The sequence below is a fragment of the Musca autumnalis genome, unplaced genomic scaffold, assembly GCF_047663935.1.
Source record: "Musca autumnalis isolate F117 unplaced genomic scaffold, ASM4766393v1 scaffold_6, whole genome shotgun sequence".
NCBI classification, from domain to species: domain Eukaryota; kingdom Metazoa; phylum Arthropoda; class Insecta; order Diptera; family Muscidae; genus Musca; species Musca autumnalis.
The window spans coordinates 948,814-961,879 of NW_027412199.1; the positions used below are offsets into that span (position 1 = coordinate 948,814).

At 34.8% G+C, this 13,066-nt stretch overlaps 1 long non-coding RNA gene across 1 annotated transcript; it reads left to right on the forward strand.

The window, feature by feature from the left end:
- The first annotated feature begins 571 nt into the window (after positions 1–571).
- LOC141388139 (uncharacterized) lies at positions 572–11,961 on the forward strand. Its single transcript, XR_012408741.1, has 3 exons — positions 572–694; positions 2,905–3,095; positions 11,757–11,961. It is a non-coding gene; the product is annotated as an uncharacterized lncRNA (long non-coding RNA).
- The last annotated feature ends 1,105 nt before the right edge of the window (positions 11,962–13,066 follow it).

Genomic DNA, 13,066 nt, shown 5'->3' on the forward strand with positions numbered 1-13,066 from the left:
CCTTCATGAGGAGTACATTTTATTCTACCAAGGAGTACACTTTATAACTTTTAACAGACATGTATACCAACCAAAACAAGCAATGTATAAATTAAATTTTTTATAAATATTCATGAAAATGTTTATTTTTTAACATTTTTAATCTAACGCAGCTCAAACATATATACAGGAACAGTGAAATATCTAAAATTTAGCTGTCTACTCTATATACTGTAAGATGTGATACTTTGGTTTGTATTTGTTTTTATGGCAGATATTGTGCTGAAAGAATAAATTGGAGATATTCATTAGATTTAAGAACTAACCTGACATTTAACATGTCGAAATCATACCATATATATACACCCGTAGTGCCGTATAATAGGTTATAATAGAACGACGATAATAAAGCAAACTACCGCCAGCATGAACAAGGCATAAAACATAATTTGCGGTTAGGTTATCAAAGGCACGAAAGGAATTTATTATTGTATAAGATTAGGTTTACATTTCCGAAATCCACAAGCTTTTAACTTTCAATTCCATTGACTACATTTAGATGACTTGACTTGATTTCAGATGTGTTTTCATTTGCTGCTCGCATGTATACCAAAAAAGAGAAAGTGCAACTATGCACTATGAATCTTAACCTACTTATTGCTCTTTAATAAACAATTCGATGGAAAATTTTTCAATGTATTTTGAACACGCAAAGGTATGTCAAATACAAATTTTATTTTGATTATAAAACTGGTCGACAGATTTTCCCAACTCCTTCAGGAATCTCCAGGCAATATCAATGAAAAACCACAAAATCAATTTCTACTACTCAACATTCACTATGGGTCCTTTTTTCAAATAACGTTTAATACCGTCAATATTTTTCAAAAATCGACATATTTAGCACTTACTATCAACAACACTGTGCAACACTGGAAATGCAAACAACTTCTAATGGGTACTTTGTGAAAGTACATATTAAGTTTGTTCCCGTACTTTTTGATAGTAAAACTCGTTAAAAAGAAGAATAGATAAAATTTGTTGTCAAGGAAAAGTTTTTTCATAAAGTTCGGGAACGCAAATATGGAAAAAACGTCAAAAAAAAGCTGGAACAAATGTCAAAGTCGGCGTACCAGCCAATCAGACGCCGGCATCCACGTTACTATTTTTTACACGCTCAAATTTGTCTAGTAAAAAGTTTTTAAAGAGAGCGTCATTCAGCGTCATTTTTGTTTGAAGAGAAGTGAACATTTTACAACTTTTTTGTGTACGGGAACGGATTTTCGGGTAAAATGTATAAAAGTCGTAAAAATTGTAAAAACTTTTTAGTTCTGGGACAGAGCTATTGAGACTAAAAAAACATTGATTGGGTTTTGAGTTCTTTGATCTGAATTAGATTTTATGGCCTCATCTAAACTGACCTTATATGAGGCTTTTTTCAGTGATTGGTCCTTTATCTCCGAAACTAATAACAAATTTGCTTTGCAGTCGTCAGAAGTATTGTAGCTCTAAAGTAGTAGAACTTATCTGTCGAACAGATGAAATAGCGCATCAAGCACGTTAAAATATAGAAAAGTTAAATAATTTCTGAAATTCCGGTCAGTAGCAACCAAATTGTTGGGAGTTGAACCAAGTAGCCATACTAAAAGTTTTCCAAATAATGTGACCATCATTTCTTCAGAACATCCTGAAACTCTAAAATCTTTATTTAACGTAGTTTAAGGGGTATTTCATAACATAACTTTTACAAAACTTATTTCAAACAATGTTCACACAGGCTGTTTATTCTCATGTTGGTGATTTCAATAAATTATCGAAATATTTACCAAACTGTTGTTAAAAAATTTGCTATAAACATGGCGATAGAGGCATTCTACGACAATATAATAAGAGTTGTATACTAAATCCAGAGAATATTTTCCCAAAAGGTAACATTAAGAAAAATTTAACAGTTTGGGAGATACGCTGCGAAATATACACAAATAATAGAATTTTTAGACATATTATAAAGTTTAAGGGAATAAATGCAGTTTCTCGAGTTCACTATTACCTAAAATATTTTCTTTTCGCTCTTATCTACAAGTTCGCCGCAGATGTCAAAACAAGATAAGTGTTAGTTTCAGAGATACAGACCCGATTTGTTTTAAATATTCGATATTTAACCATGTTTGGATGTGGCTGTTAAAAACTAACCCGATCTAAGAAAACGAAACCCAAATATGGTTTCTGCCTATTGGTACTCTACTTTCATAAAATTCTGGATAGAAGATGTTTACACGCGATTGGCTCAAAAATGTTGCACAGTGCAACTAACGATATCCTAATGCAATACATAATATTTTACATGCACGTAATAATTAAAATTGATCAATAAAGCATTGTTGGGAGATTCCGCATGGGAGTAGAGCAGGGCATCATCCACATACAAAATCCCCTGACAATCTTGAAATCGATGAGGTAAGTCTTTCATATATATTGAAGAAGTGTGGGGCCAAGATTGAACCCTGGGGCACACCACAATTCACTTCACCCAAAGCCGACCCGGAACCAGAAAGATAAACAAAAAATGTTCTATTATTGAAAAAACTTTGACAAAGCCTTATAAGATTTGGTTTAAACCCAATGTTGATCATTTTTAAATTATACCTACTTGATTGGCTTTGTCAAAAGATTTTTCAACATCCAATGCTACCGCTACTCTGCACCGTCTTTGCCTTAAATTGCATAACACATCATCTTCAAATTTAAGAAGAGCATGTTCCGTTGAATTTCATTTCTTAAAACCAAATTGATATGGCGGAATATATGAGGTAGGTACACCAATATCCATTTTAGATTTTATCACATTTTTGAATAATTTTCCTATATTTGAAAACAACAAAATTGGCCTAAAAATATTTATATCAGCTTCATTTCCCTTTTCAGGAATTGGGATAATTTTTGCAACTTTCCATACATCAGGAAAGTAGCTATAGTTAAGATAAGTGTTAAAAATTGAAAAACTGTCACTGGAAGTCGTTTAATCAAATAACTAGAGATGCTGTCAGGACCAGACGATTTTTTCCTTTTAATAGATTCAACAATTTTTACAAGATCATTGGTAGACAAAAATTCAGGTGAGTTATTTTCATTTAACGCAGAGTTCTAGTCGCTAAAAGTTGTAACAGGTGACGAACTATCTTCTGTAAGAGACTGAAGTGAAGCTTCAATATCCGACAATGGTCTGAGAGAAGGCGAGCCGCTATAAACATTACGAAAATGTCCCTTTAAAGCATCTAATTTTTCACAATCCTACGATATAACTGTTCCATTGACTGAAATTTCTTTACATGTGGAACATTTATCTATACCTGACATGTTATTAATTTGTTTATACGCTCTAGGACCAGGTCGTATATTCCACAATTTTTTATTAAATGAGTTAGCTTGTTCTATAGCGACTCGCTCTTTAATTACTTCTATATTTTCGGAATGAAGAAATACATTAAATTACGATGGTACAGTATTACAAATACGCAAAAATTACAAAGAATTCGATTGCAACAAATTTTAAAGATTAGTGTCATTAAAGTTACCCGAATTGTCACCCCAAGAAGTGTGCTTGGAGTTTAATTCTGCGCCAATGAAAGAACCATCGAAACTCCTAGAACATTTTTCAATTTTGGACAGACTTTGGCTTAAAACTTCAATATTGCGGTTCGTTTGGATATAGATTGAACTAAATAAAAATTGTTTCACCACATTGTCCAACAAAACATTTATTTTTATAAAAACGTTGGGGAATTAAATTTAGAAAAATTGTAAGATGATCGTAGAACGATCGCAACCCCAATTCACCATCATCTCTAGTCTATACGCCGACTAACATCGATTAAAGACCTAACATTAAAGGTGAGAAGATTGAATAATCTACACACCATAATGATGAACTACTTCTTGCAACAAATTGAGATATACATGTTTAGCTTGTTATTTGGTCAAACTCATAAAATTTTTATAAAACATTCAACTTTACCCTCAATTGTTTCCTGACCACATAACTCCCTGGCGAGATAAAGAAATCTCTAACAATATTAAAATCTTCTAAAGACACCCTCTGACCCACTCTTCTTAGCCTTGTTTCTTGGATAAAGGCTACATCAATGTCACCATGTTTTAAGGTGTTTAATAGGTCTATACGCCGACCACCATCGACTAAAGACCTAACATTAAAGGTGAGAAGATTTAATAATCTACGTACCATAATGATTAACTACTTCTTGCAACAAATTGAGACACTCACGTTTAGCTTGTTCTTTGGTCAAACTCATAAAATTTTTATAAAACGTTCAACTTTACTCTCATTTGTTTCCTGACCACATAACTCCCTTGCTAGAGACAGAAATTTCTTGAATCAGCGGAGACTTCTCAGAATCCTTACTTAATTTAGGTTGTGAACACAAAGCATTTGCAAATGAACTTTCCTGGCGCACATAATTAGAAGGAATTGTCATCATAACATTAGCAGATGCTATATCTATGATTTTCTTTTCTGCATTTCGTTTCACTTCTGCAATATCTTTATAAAGTTTAAAAGCGGAACAACCTCTCCAATTAGCTGTATGCCCTCTTTCTGGCAACTTGCCCAGAAAGTACTCCTTTCCGGACTCAAGAGTGCGCTCTTTTGGACTATGCTCATTACCACCCTTAAGACAAACAATGGCACGATTACAATTATGTCCCCATTTTTGGCAGCGCCAGCATTGTATTTCTTTTGTTTTTTGCGCGCCTCATTTAGATTAGCACCTACGCTAAGCGTGACCAAATAAATACTAGTACTTTTGGCATTCTTTCTTGAGTATTCCGTTTAAAAATTTGTTACAGATTCAACTGCATCATGAAATAAACTATTAATTTCAGATTTAATTACACCTAAATCCATTTAAGAGTGCGGCCTTCTTAACACAAGTGATTTTCTTCGAATGTCTCGAGGAGTGAACGAATATGAATATATCTTTTTATTTTTAAGCAAAGTCATTATCTCAGTATGTACTGTCGAATTTTGTAGGTATAATACATTTACGATTTTAAAAACCACCTTCTTAGCTTTTAACTGGTCAATCAAAGCAACCATATCCTTAAGGTTAAAGAGAAATGTAGGCGGAAAAAACGAGCGTTCTTTAGGTGTAATTTCATTTTTTCATTTATGACTAAATGTGCATCTAATACATTAGGTTTTGTAGGAATAAAAGTTCAGTCTCAATATTTAAATCGCCTAAAATAGCAAATCTATTTCGGTTTGATGTCTTATCGTTATTTTTATCAGTAGGAGAATTATTGAGCTTAGCACCAAAGGACCTTTTCTTCTGCTTAGGAGGAACCGTAATAAAACCGTCTGAACTTACTTGACCATCATAGATTTGTGAACTTGTCATATTTTGACCATTACCATTGTTATTTTCACGAGAATCTGAACTTATTTGAGCATCGTAATTTTGGGAAGTTGACTTAATTTGCGCATTATAATTGTTATTCGAACAGGAATCTGCTTCCCCTTGCTTACAAGATGGTGACTTGTTTTGGACTTTTCAGTATTATCAGAGCAATCCATATTCAGATTTGTATTGCAATCATCATTATCCGAAACGTAAGTGAAATCAACACTACCACAGCAAGTTGTGTCCTTTTGTAAATCTTGCAAATTTTATCAGGGGGATTTTTCTTCAAAAGATCGATAGAAGATGTGGCCATTTTATCCACTTGCTATGCAATCAACCAAACTGATTATTGAATCCGTTTTAGGAATAAAAGATATCCAATGAAATTTCAATTTAAGAAATTAATTCTTTTTGAAAAAAAAAATAAAAATTATTTTGTTTTCTTATTATATAACTAGCAAAATGCCCGCTACTTCGTACCCCTTAAGTTCGATTTTCAAAAAGATCAGCCGTATCTCACCCTTACACATTAACAGCGAGATCACCGTTGCACACCAATACACACCCTAACTCCAAAAAATAAAAATTCCAGCACTGTCCCTACACCCTAAAACAAATTGAGTACCATTAAGTAATTTTCGTATACTTATGGTACGTATTTCGACGACATATCTCAGCCATACACGGACATTAATACAAAATAATTACAGAAAATTCCATAATAATTACAGATCTCAAGATTCCAGCTGTATCCGTTCGTCCAATTCCAAATTGTACCAAACTTAGTATCAAGTCGAACTCTTCGTACCCATAAGTAAGATTTTCCAAAACTACCTCAATCCTTCACTTTAGCAGTAATCTTACTTCAAAATTTCAGGATTCAAACTCTATCCGTTAAACCAAATTAAAATTGTACTAAATTTAGAACAATTTATAATTTTCGTACCAATTTTCAAAACTTCCTCAACGCAACAGGGCTACAATAATCATACTTTCAAATTGCAGGATTCCACCGCTATCCGTTCACCTACATACAAATTGTACTAAATTTAGTACCATTTAGTGCTTTTCGTAACCATAAGTTTGCTTTTTCAAAACAATCTGAATCCTACTCTTCGACTGTAATCGTAATTCCAAATTTCAGGATTCCAGCTCTATTAATTCACCCGAATCCAAATTGTATCAAATTTAGTACCATTTCTTTCCCAAACAAAAATTTCAGGATTCCAGCTCTACCCGTTCACCCAAATCCATATTGTACCATATTAAGTACCATTTAGTACTTCTCTTACCCATACGTACGACTTTTCAAAATTTCCTCAATACTACACTCCTACAGTAATCTTAATTCCTAATTCCAACACTATCCGTTTACTAAAATTCAAATTGTACCAAATTTAGTGCTTTCTGTACCCATAAGTACGAATTTCCAAAACTACCTCAATTCTACTGTCCGGCAGTAATCTTAGTTCCAAATTTCAGAATTCCAGCTCTATCCGTTCATCCAAATCCAAATTGTACCAGATTTAGTACCATTTAGTACTTTTCGTAACCAAAGGTACGAATTTCCAAAACTATCTCAATCCTACACCCCTACAGTAATCTTAATTCAAAACTTTAGGATTCCAGCTCTATCCGTTCACCCAAATCCAAATTTAGTACTGCTCGTAATCATAAATACGAACTTCCAAAACCATTTCCCTATTTCAACGCAATTTCCCAACCTTGATTCCCATACCAAATTTGAAGATTCTAGCTTTATCCATTAAAAATATGCAATTGGTACCAAATTTAGAAACTTTTAGTACTTTTCGTACACTTATAGGTCGAGTTTCTAAATACCCTTTGGTACATTTTCCTAACTCTCCATCAATGACCATTCGTTCAAAATGTCAGATTTCTAGCTCTTCGCGTTTGCCTAATACAATGGATTCCATATTTAGTACACTTTAGCACTTTTCATACTTTTCTACGACGAATTTCCAAAAACCCCTTTACACAAAAACAAATTATACCAAATTCTGTACAATTCGATTTTCCAAAACAACCTTAATCCTTCACTTCAACAGTAACCATAATTCCAAATAACAGGATTCCAGCGCTATCCAAGTTGTACCATTTGGAACATTTCGTACCCATAAGTACGAATTTCAAAAACTACTTCCATCTCAATCCTATACTCCAACAGCAGTCTGACCAAATTCCAGGATTCCAGCTCTATCCGTTCCCCCAAATCCAAATTGTACCACAGGCAGTACCACTTAGTACTTTTCGTACCCTAACTACCTCAGTCCTACACTCCAATAGTAATTCTAATTTCAAATTTCAGGACTCAAACACTATCCGTCACCCAAATCCAAATTCTACCTCTTTAGCCTACCGCGAACGGGTTGCAAATTCTAACTCTTTCCGTTTACAAAAATTCACACTTTAAATTAAAATAAATAAAATTAAAATACTTAAAATTCAGGATTCCAGTTCTATCCGTTCACCCAAATCCAAATTGTAATAAATTTAGTACCATTTAGTACTTTTCGTACACATAAATACGAATTTCCAAAATTTCCCCAATCCTATGCTCCAACAGTAATCTCAATTTCAAATTTCAGGATTCCAGCTCTGTCCGTTCATTCGAATCCCTATTGTACCAAATTTAGTACTTTTCGAGCACATAAGTACGAATTTCCAAAACCACCCTCATATCTCAGTCCTACACTACACAGTAATCTTAATTCCAAATTTCAGGTTTCAAGTTTCCAAAAACCCTTTGGTGCATCTTTCTTACTCTTCATCAGTGATCCTCAATCCAAATTTGAGGAATCAAGCTCTATCCGTTCACCCAAATCGAAACTGTACCAAATTTAGTGCTATTTAGTATTTTTCGTACCCTATGTACGAATTTCCAAAACTTCCACAATACTAAACTCCACCAGTAATCTCAGTTCCAAATTTAGAGATTCAAGCGCTATCCGTTCACCCAAATCCCCATTATACAAAATTTAGTTCCATTTAGTACTTTCCGTACACATAAGTACTAATTTCCAAAACCAGCCTCATATCTGAATCCTACACTTCAACAGTAATATTAATTCCAAATTTCAGGTTTCCAGCTCTATCCGTTCATTCAAATCCAATTTGTACTAAATTTAGTACCATTTAGTACTTTCCGTACCCATAAGTACGAATTTACAAAACTACCTCAATCCTACACCCCACCAGTAATCTCAATTCCAAATTTCGAGATTCCAGCTATTATCCGTTCACCCAAATCCCCATTGTATCAAATTTAGTACCATTTAGTACTTTTCATACACATAAGTATGAATTTCCAAAAGTTCTTCAATCCTACACTCCAACAGTAATCTCAATTCCAAATATCAGGATTCCAGCTCTATCCGTTCACCCAAATTCCTATTGTACAAAATTTAGTACTATTTAGTACTTTTCGTACACATAAGCACCAATTTCCAAAACTACCCTCATATCTCAATCCTACACTACAACAGTAACCTTAATTCCAAATTTCAGGTTTCCAGCTCTTTACGTTCACCCAAATCTAAATTGTACTAAATTCAGTACCATTTAGTACTTTTCGTACACATGATTGGTAATTTTGCAAACCATTTTCTTTTAGAAGCACCACTTCCCAACCTTGATTTCCATACCAAATTCCTATATTCCTATAATCCCGGGGCCTATTATTGATTTCATTAATTATTTAGCGATTTCTTCAAATTACAGATTTTGTTATAACCGTACATCTCCATGTACGATAAAATTCTTAATTGCAAATAAATCGTGGTAATATGCACAATTTTATTGCACTTTCATTGATTTGCAAACATTTAGTTATTACCAAAAAGTGAGGTCCATACAGTTTTTAGCTGTTGTTATTTCTGGCCGATTTCTGAATTTATTCCCCTAATGTTGTCTTCAACAGCAACTCATTTGTTCAACAAACCCAACATCATTTATTGAAAGAATTTTTGTTTTAATTTTAAATTGAAAATCAAAATTTTTACAAATGCATCGTTTGTAATCATCTTTTCTAACTGTATTTTAACGAATGAAAATCTTTTGTGCGACACCTGTTATGTGAAAACTAAATTAGGATCGGTTTGTATTTTTCGCGTAATTGATGTTTATATCATTATCACCAACTGCGACATCTGTTGCAATGGAAGATAACAAATGTCTTGTCTTTCTATTATTTAGTGGTTTACGATAAAATAAATGCGCCTAGAAGTAAACTACCAAATTTGAAATTATGTGTGATCGTTTACGGTATCATGAAGTTATAGCATTGTTAATTTGACACATGTCTTGCAGAGGGCCAACTAAGTGAATAAGTACGTAATAATAATGAAAAATAAGGATTTTTGTTGTTGTTATTTTTTGTGGTTCCAGGACGAATTTTCTAAAACCCGGCCTTATCTCGCTCATTTGCATCAACAGTGACCCACTGGTAAAATTTCAAGCTCCTAGCTTTAGCCGTTTTGGCTGGGCGTTGATGATGAGTCAGTCAGTCAGTCAATCAATCACTTATCACCAAGCTCATGTATATATAAGATTAGCATAAGTTTTTTAAGCAGAAAGAGATTGTAAAAGGCGTTCATGAGGAGTACATTTTATTCCACCAAGGAGTACACTTTATAACTTTTAACAGACATGACAAGCAATGTCTAAATTTTTAAGAAAAACAAAAATTTTGGGCCGAAATTTTTATCAAATAATTATGAAAATGTTTATTTTCTAACATATTCTAAAGCAGCTCAAAAATATATGCAGGAACAGTGTAATATCTAAATTTGAGTTGTCTACTGTATATACTGTAAGTTGTGCAACTTTAATTTGTATCTGTTTTTATGGCAGCAATTGTGCAGAAAGAATTTTTGGAGATATTTATTAGATTTAAGAACAAACCGGACATATAAAATATCGAAATCATGCCATATACACACAACAGCCCGCGGGACTTACCAATCTTCTACTGGGCGCGTCTTCCCGGGTGGCAGATGGGAAGGTGGTCTCTGAGTTATGTGGGGTCAGCACCGCCCGAGGGAAACTGAAGGCGATTCTGTCTTCACATATCTCAAAGACCCTGGGGGTTTTTCTTTTAAAACCCATGTGGACCAAACTTGGATCGGGGTAGTTCCCTTAAATAAATCAACTAAGATGGGTAAAAGACATAAAAGGAGTAAAGTTACGGTGCAGGGAGTTAATAACCCAATGCTTTAGCCATAATTGGAGACAGTCTTGAGAGACAGAGTAGGGAACTCCTTGACCAACTGGAGAGACTTGTTCCGACCATGCCAACAGAGGACATGCTAAATAATCTCACCCTGCCTGACGACGAACTGGACATTACGGTGATCCCAGCTCAGTCAACTAGGAGGTCTGATGATGACATGTCCACTGACGGTGATGTGGTCGAAGAGGTTGTGGACTTGGTTCGCAACCACCAACAATTCTGATCCAGTCTGGTCCTGTATCGGCACCCGCCGATACTAAGCTTCGGAGGCAGATTGCTACTGAGTCAATGGATGTTGATGGTGAATCTAAAGAGGATCCATCAACAGCCACTGACTCTAAGTCGATGGCCAACGATGAGGAATCAACGGAAACAATAGCCACTGACCCTAAGTCTCCGGCCTGCGTTGGGGAATCCAAGGAGACTTCATCACGGACACCAACTTAATTGCATTCTCCGCCAAAGAGGCTGCAGATACGAGGCACTATAAACGTGCGATTTCGTATCTGCGGAAGGGACGCGAACTCGCATTCAAAGAGGGAGATTACCTTCATCAAGAGTAAGCTCAAGTATTTTAGGTTAGTTCTTTTCCAAGACCCTGCTGCTTCAGCCAAAGAATCAAAAGAGACTGCGGTGACAAGCAAAAAAGTGGAGGTGAAGCCTGTTGCTTCTGGCAGTAAGGTGGAACCTAAAGCCATTCCGAAGCCGAACCCGGATCAGAAAGGTCTGGAAAAGGACAAGGGGCATAATCCGACACCAATAGACTCTCGTAAGGGTAGTCAACTGGGGAAGGTGTCCGTCCCAAATCCGGATCCTACCCCAACTGACGAGGGTAAAGCGGATGAACAAAATGTTTCTGAGACCCGCGCAAGCCATTCGGGAGCAACGATGGGAGGATCGACTTCTGAGAAGGCGAACAAGTCCTCGCAGCCAAATAGGCTGGGACTGAGCGACCCATAAGCGTAACTACTTCTCTGACAGTTTTCTACCATCACCAAATAAACCATCCTCCTTTCTTTATAACATTTTCATTTTTTAATCATCCATTTATTACTAATTTCCCAACCCCACGCTCTTTTCTTTACTTTTCTTTTGTGTTGTCTTTTCAGGTAATTCTGAACATCTTTTTCTGATTTATCCACAATGGACCGAAAAGTCTCCGAGTGGCGTAGTCAATATATATTGACTACACATCCCCAAACCTAACCTACACACACCAGTAGTGCCGTATTATAGTTAATAATAGAACAACGATAATATAGCAAACTACCGCCAGCATCAACAAGGCATAAAACATAATTTGCGGTTAGGTTATTAAAGGCACGAAAGGAATTTATTTTTGTATAAGATTACGTTTACATTTACGAATTCCACTCGATTTTAACTTTCAATTAAATTGACTATACGTCAAATGAAATACAATTGATTTCAGATGTGTTTTCATTTGCAGCTCGCATGTATACCAAAAAAGAGAAAGTGTAACTATGCACTATAAATCTTAGCCAACTTATTGCTCTTCAATAAACAAATCGATGAAAACTTTTCAATGAATTTTGAATACGCAAAGGGATGTCAAATACAAATTTTATTTTGATTATAAAACAAGTCGATACATCTTCTCAGTGTGTGGCCGTTCATTTTTGTCATTCATCATGCAACCACAAAATGTTTTAAGGTTGCTGGACGGTTGGTTTATAAGTTCTCCTTCAGCAATCTCCAGGGCAAAATCAATGGAAAACCACGAAGTCTCCGAGTGGTGTAGCTGTCAATTTCTACTGCTCAACATTCACTTTGGATAATTTTACCAAATAACGTTATAACGTCAATATTTTTCAAAAATCTACATACAGTTTGACAAGTAATTCTTTTCAAACTGAGAAAACGAACACTTTTCATGCATTAATTACTAAAAAATGACAAATAGTTGTGATAAAAATGTCGGGTTTTTTGCAAAAATTAGTTGGTCGGCTTATTTAAGACCAAAATAAAAGGATAAATAAAAAATTAACCCGCTTAGTTAACAATAATAACCAAAAGAATAATTAACATGTAATGCAAGGTGCCAAGAAAATGTTTTCAAAATGTAGTTAAGGTTCCAAAATACCCCATGTTTTCGGTAAATGCTTAAAAATCATTACATTTTATGAATTTTAATCTTAACAAGGATTAGCTGCTAACAAGTATCAACAATACTGGGCATGGAATATCCCCAATAAGAGGGTTACCATATGAACCAAGGGGGTACCAGATCGTATTACATGTAATCGATGTCCTATAGGTCTCAAACCGGGAATATCTGAAAACTAAGACATTTTATGAGTATTTTTGGCTCACCAGGATGGACTTCCATCAATTACAATAAATATTGCCTACAGAATAACTCGATCAGAAGGGTTGCCAGATCGACTAAAAAAGTACC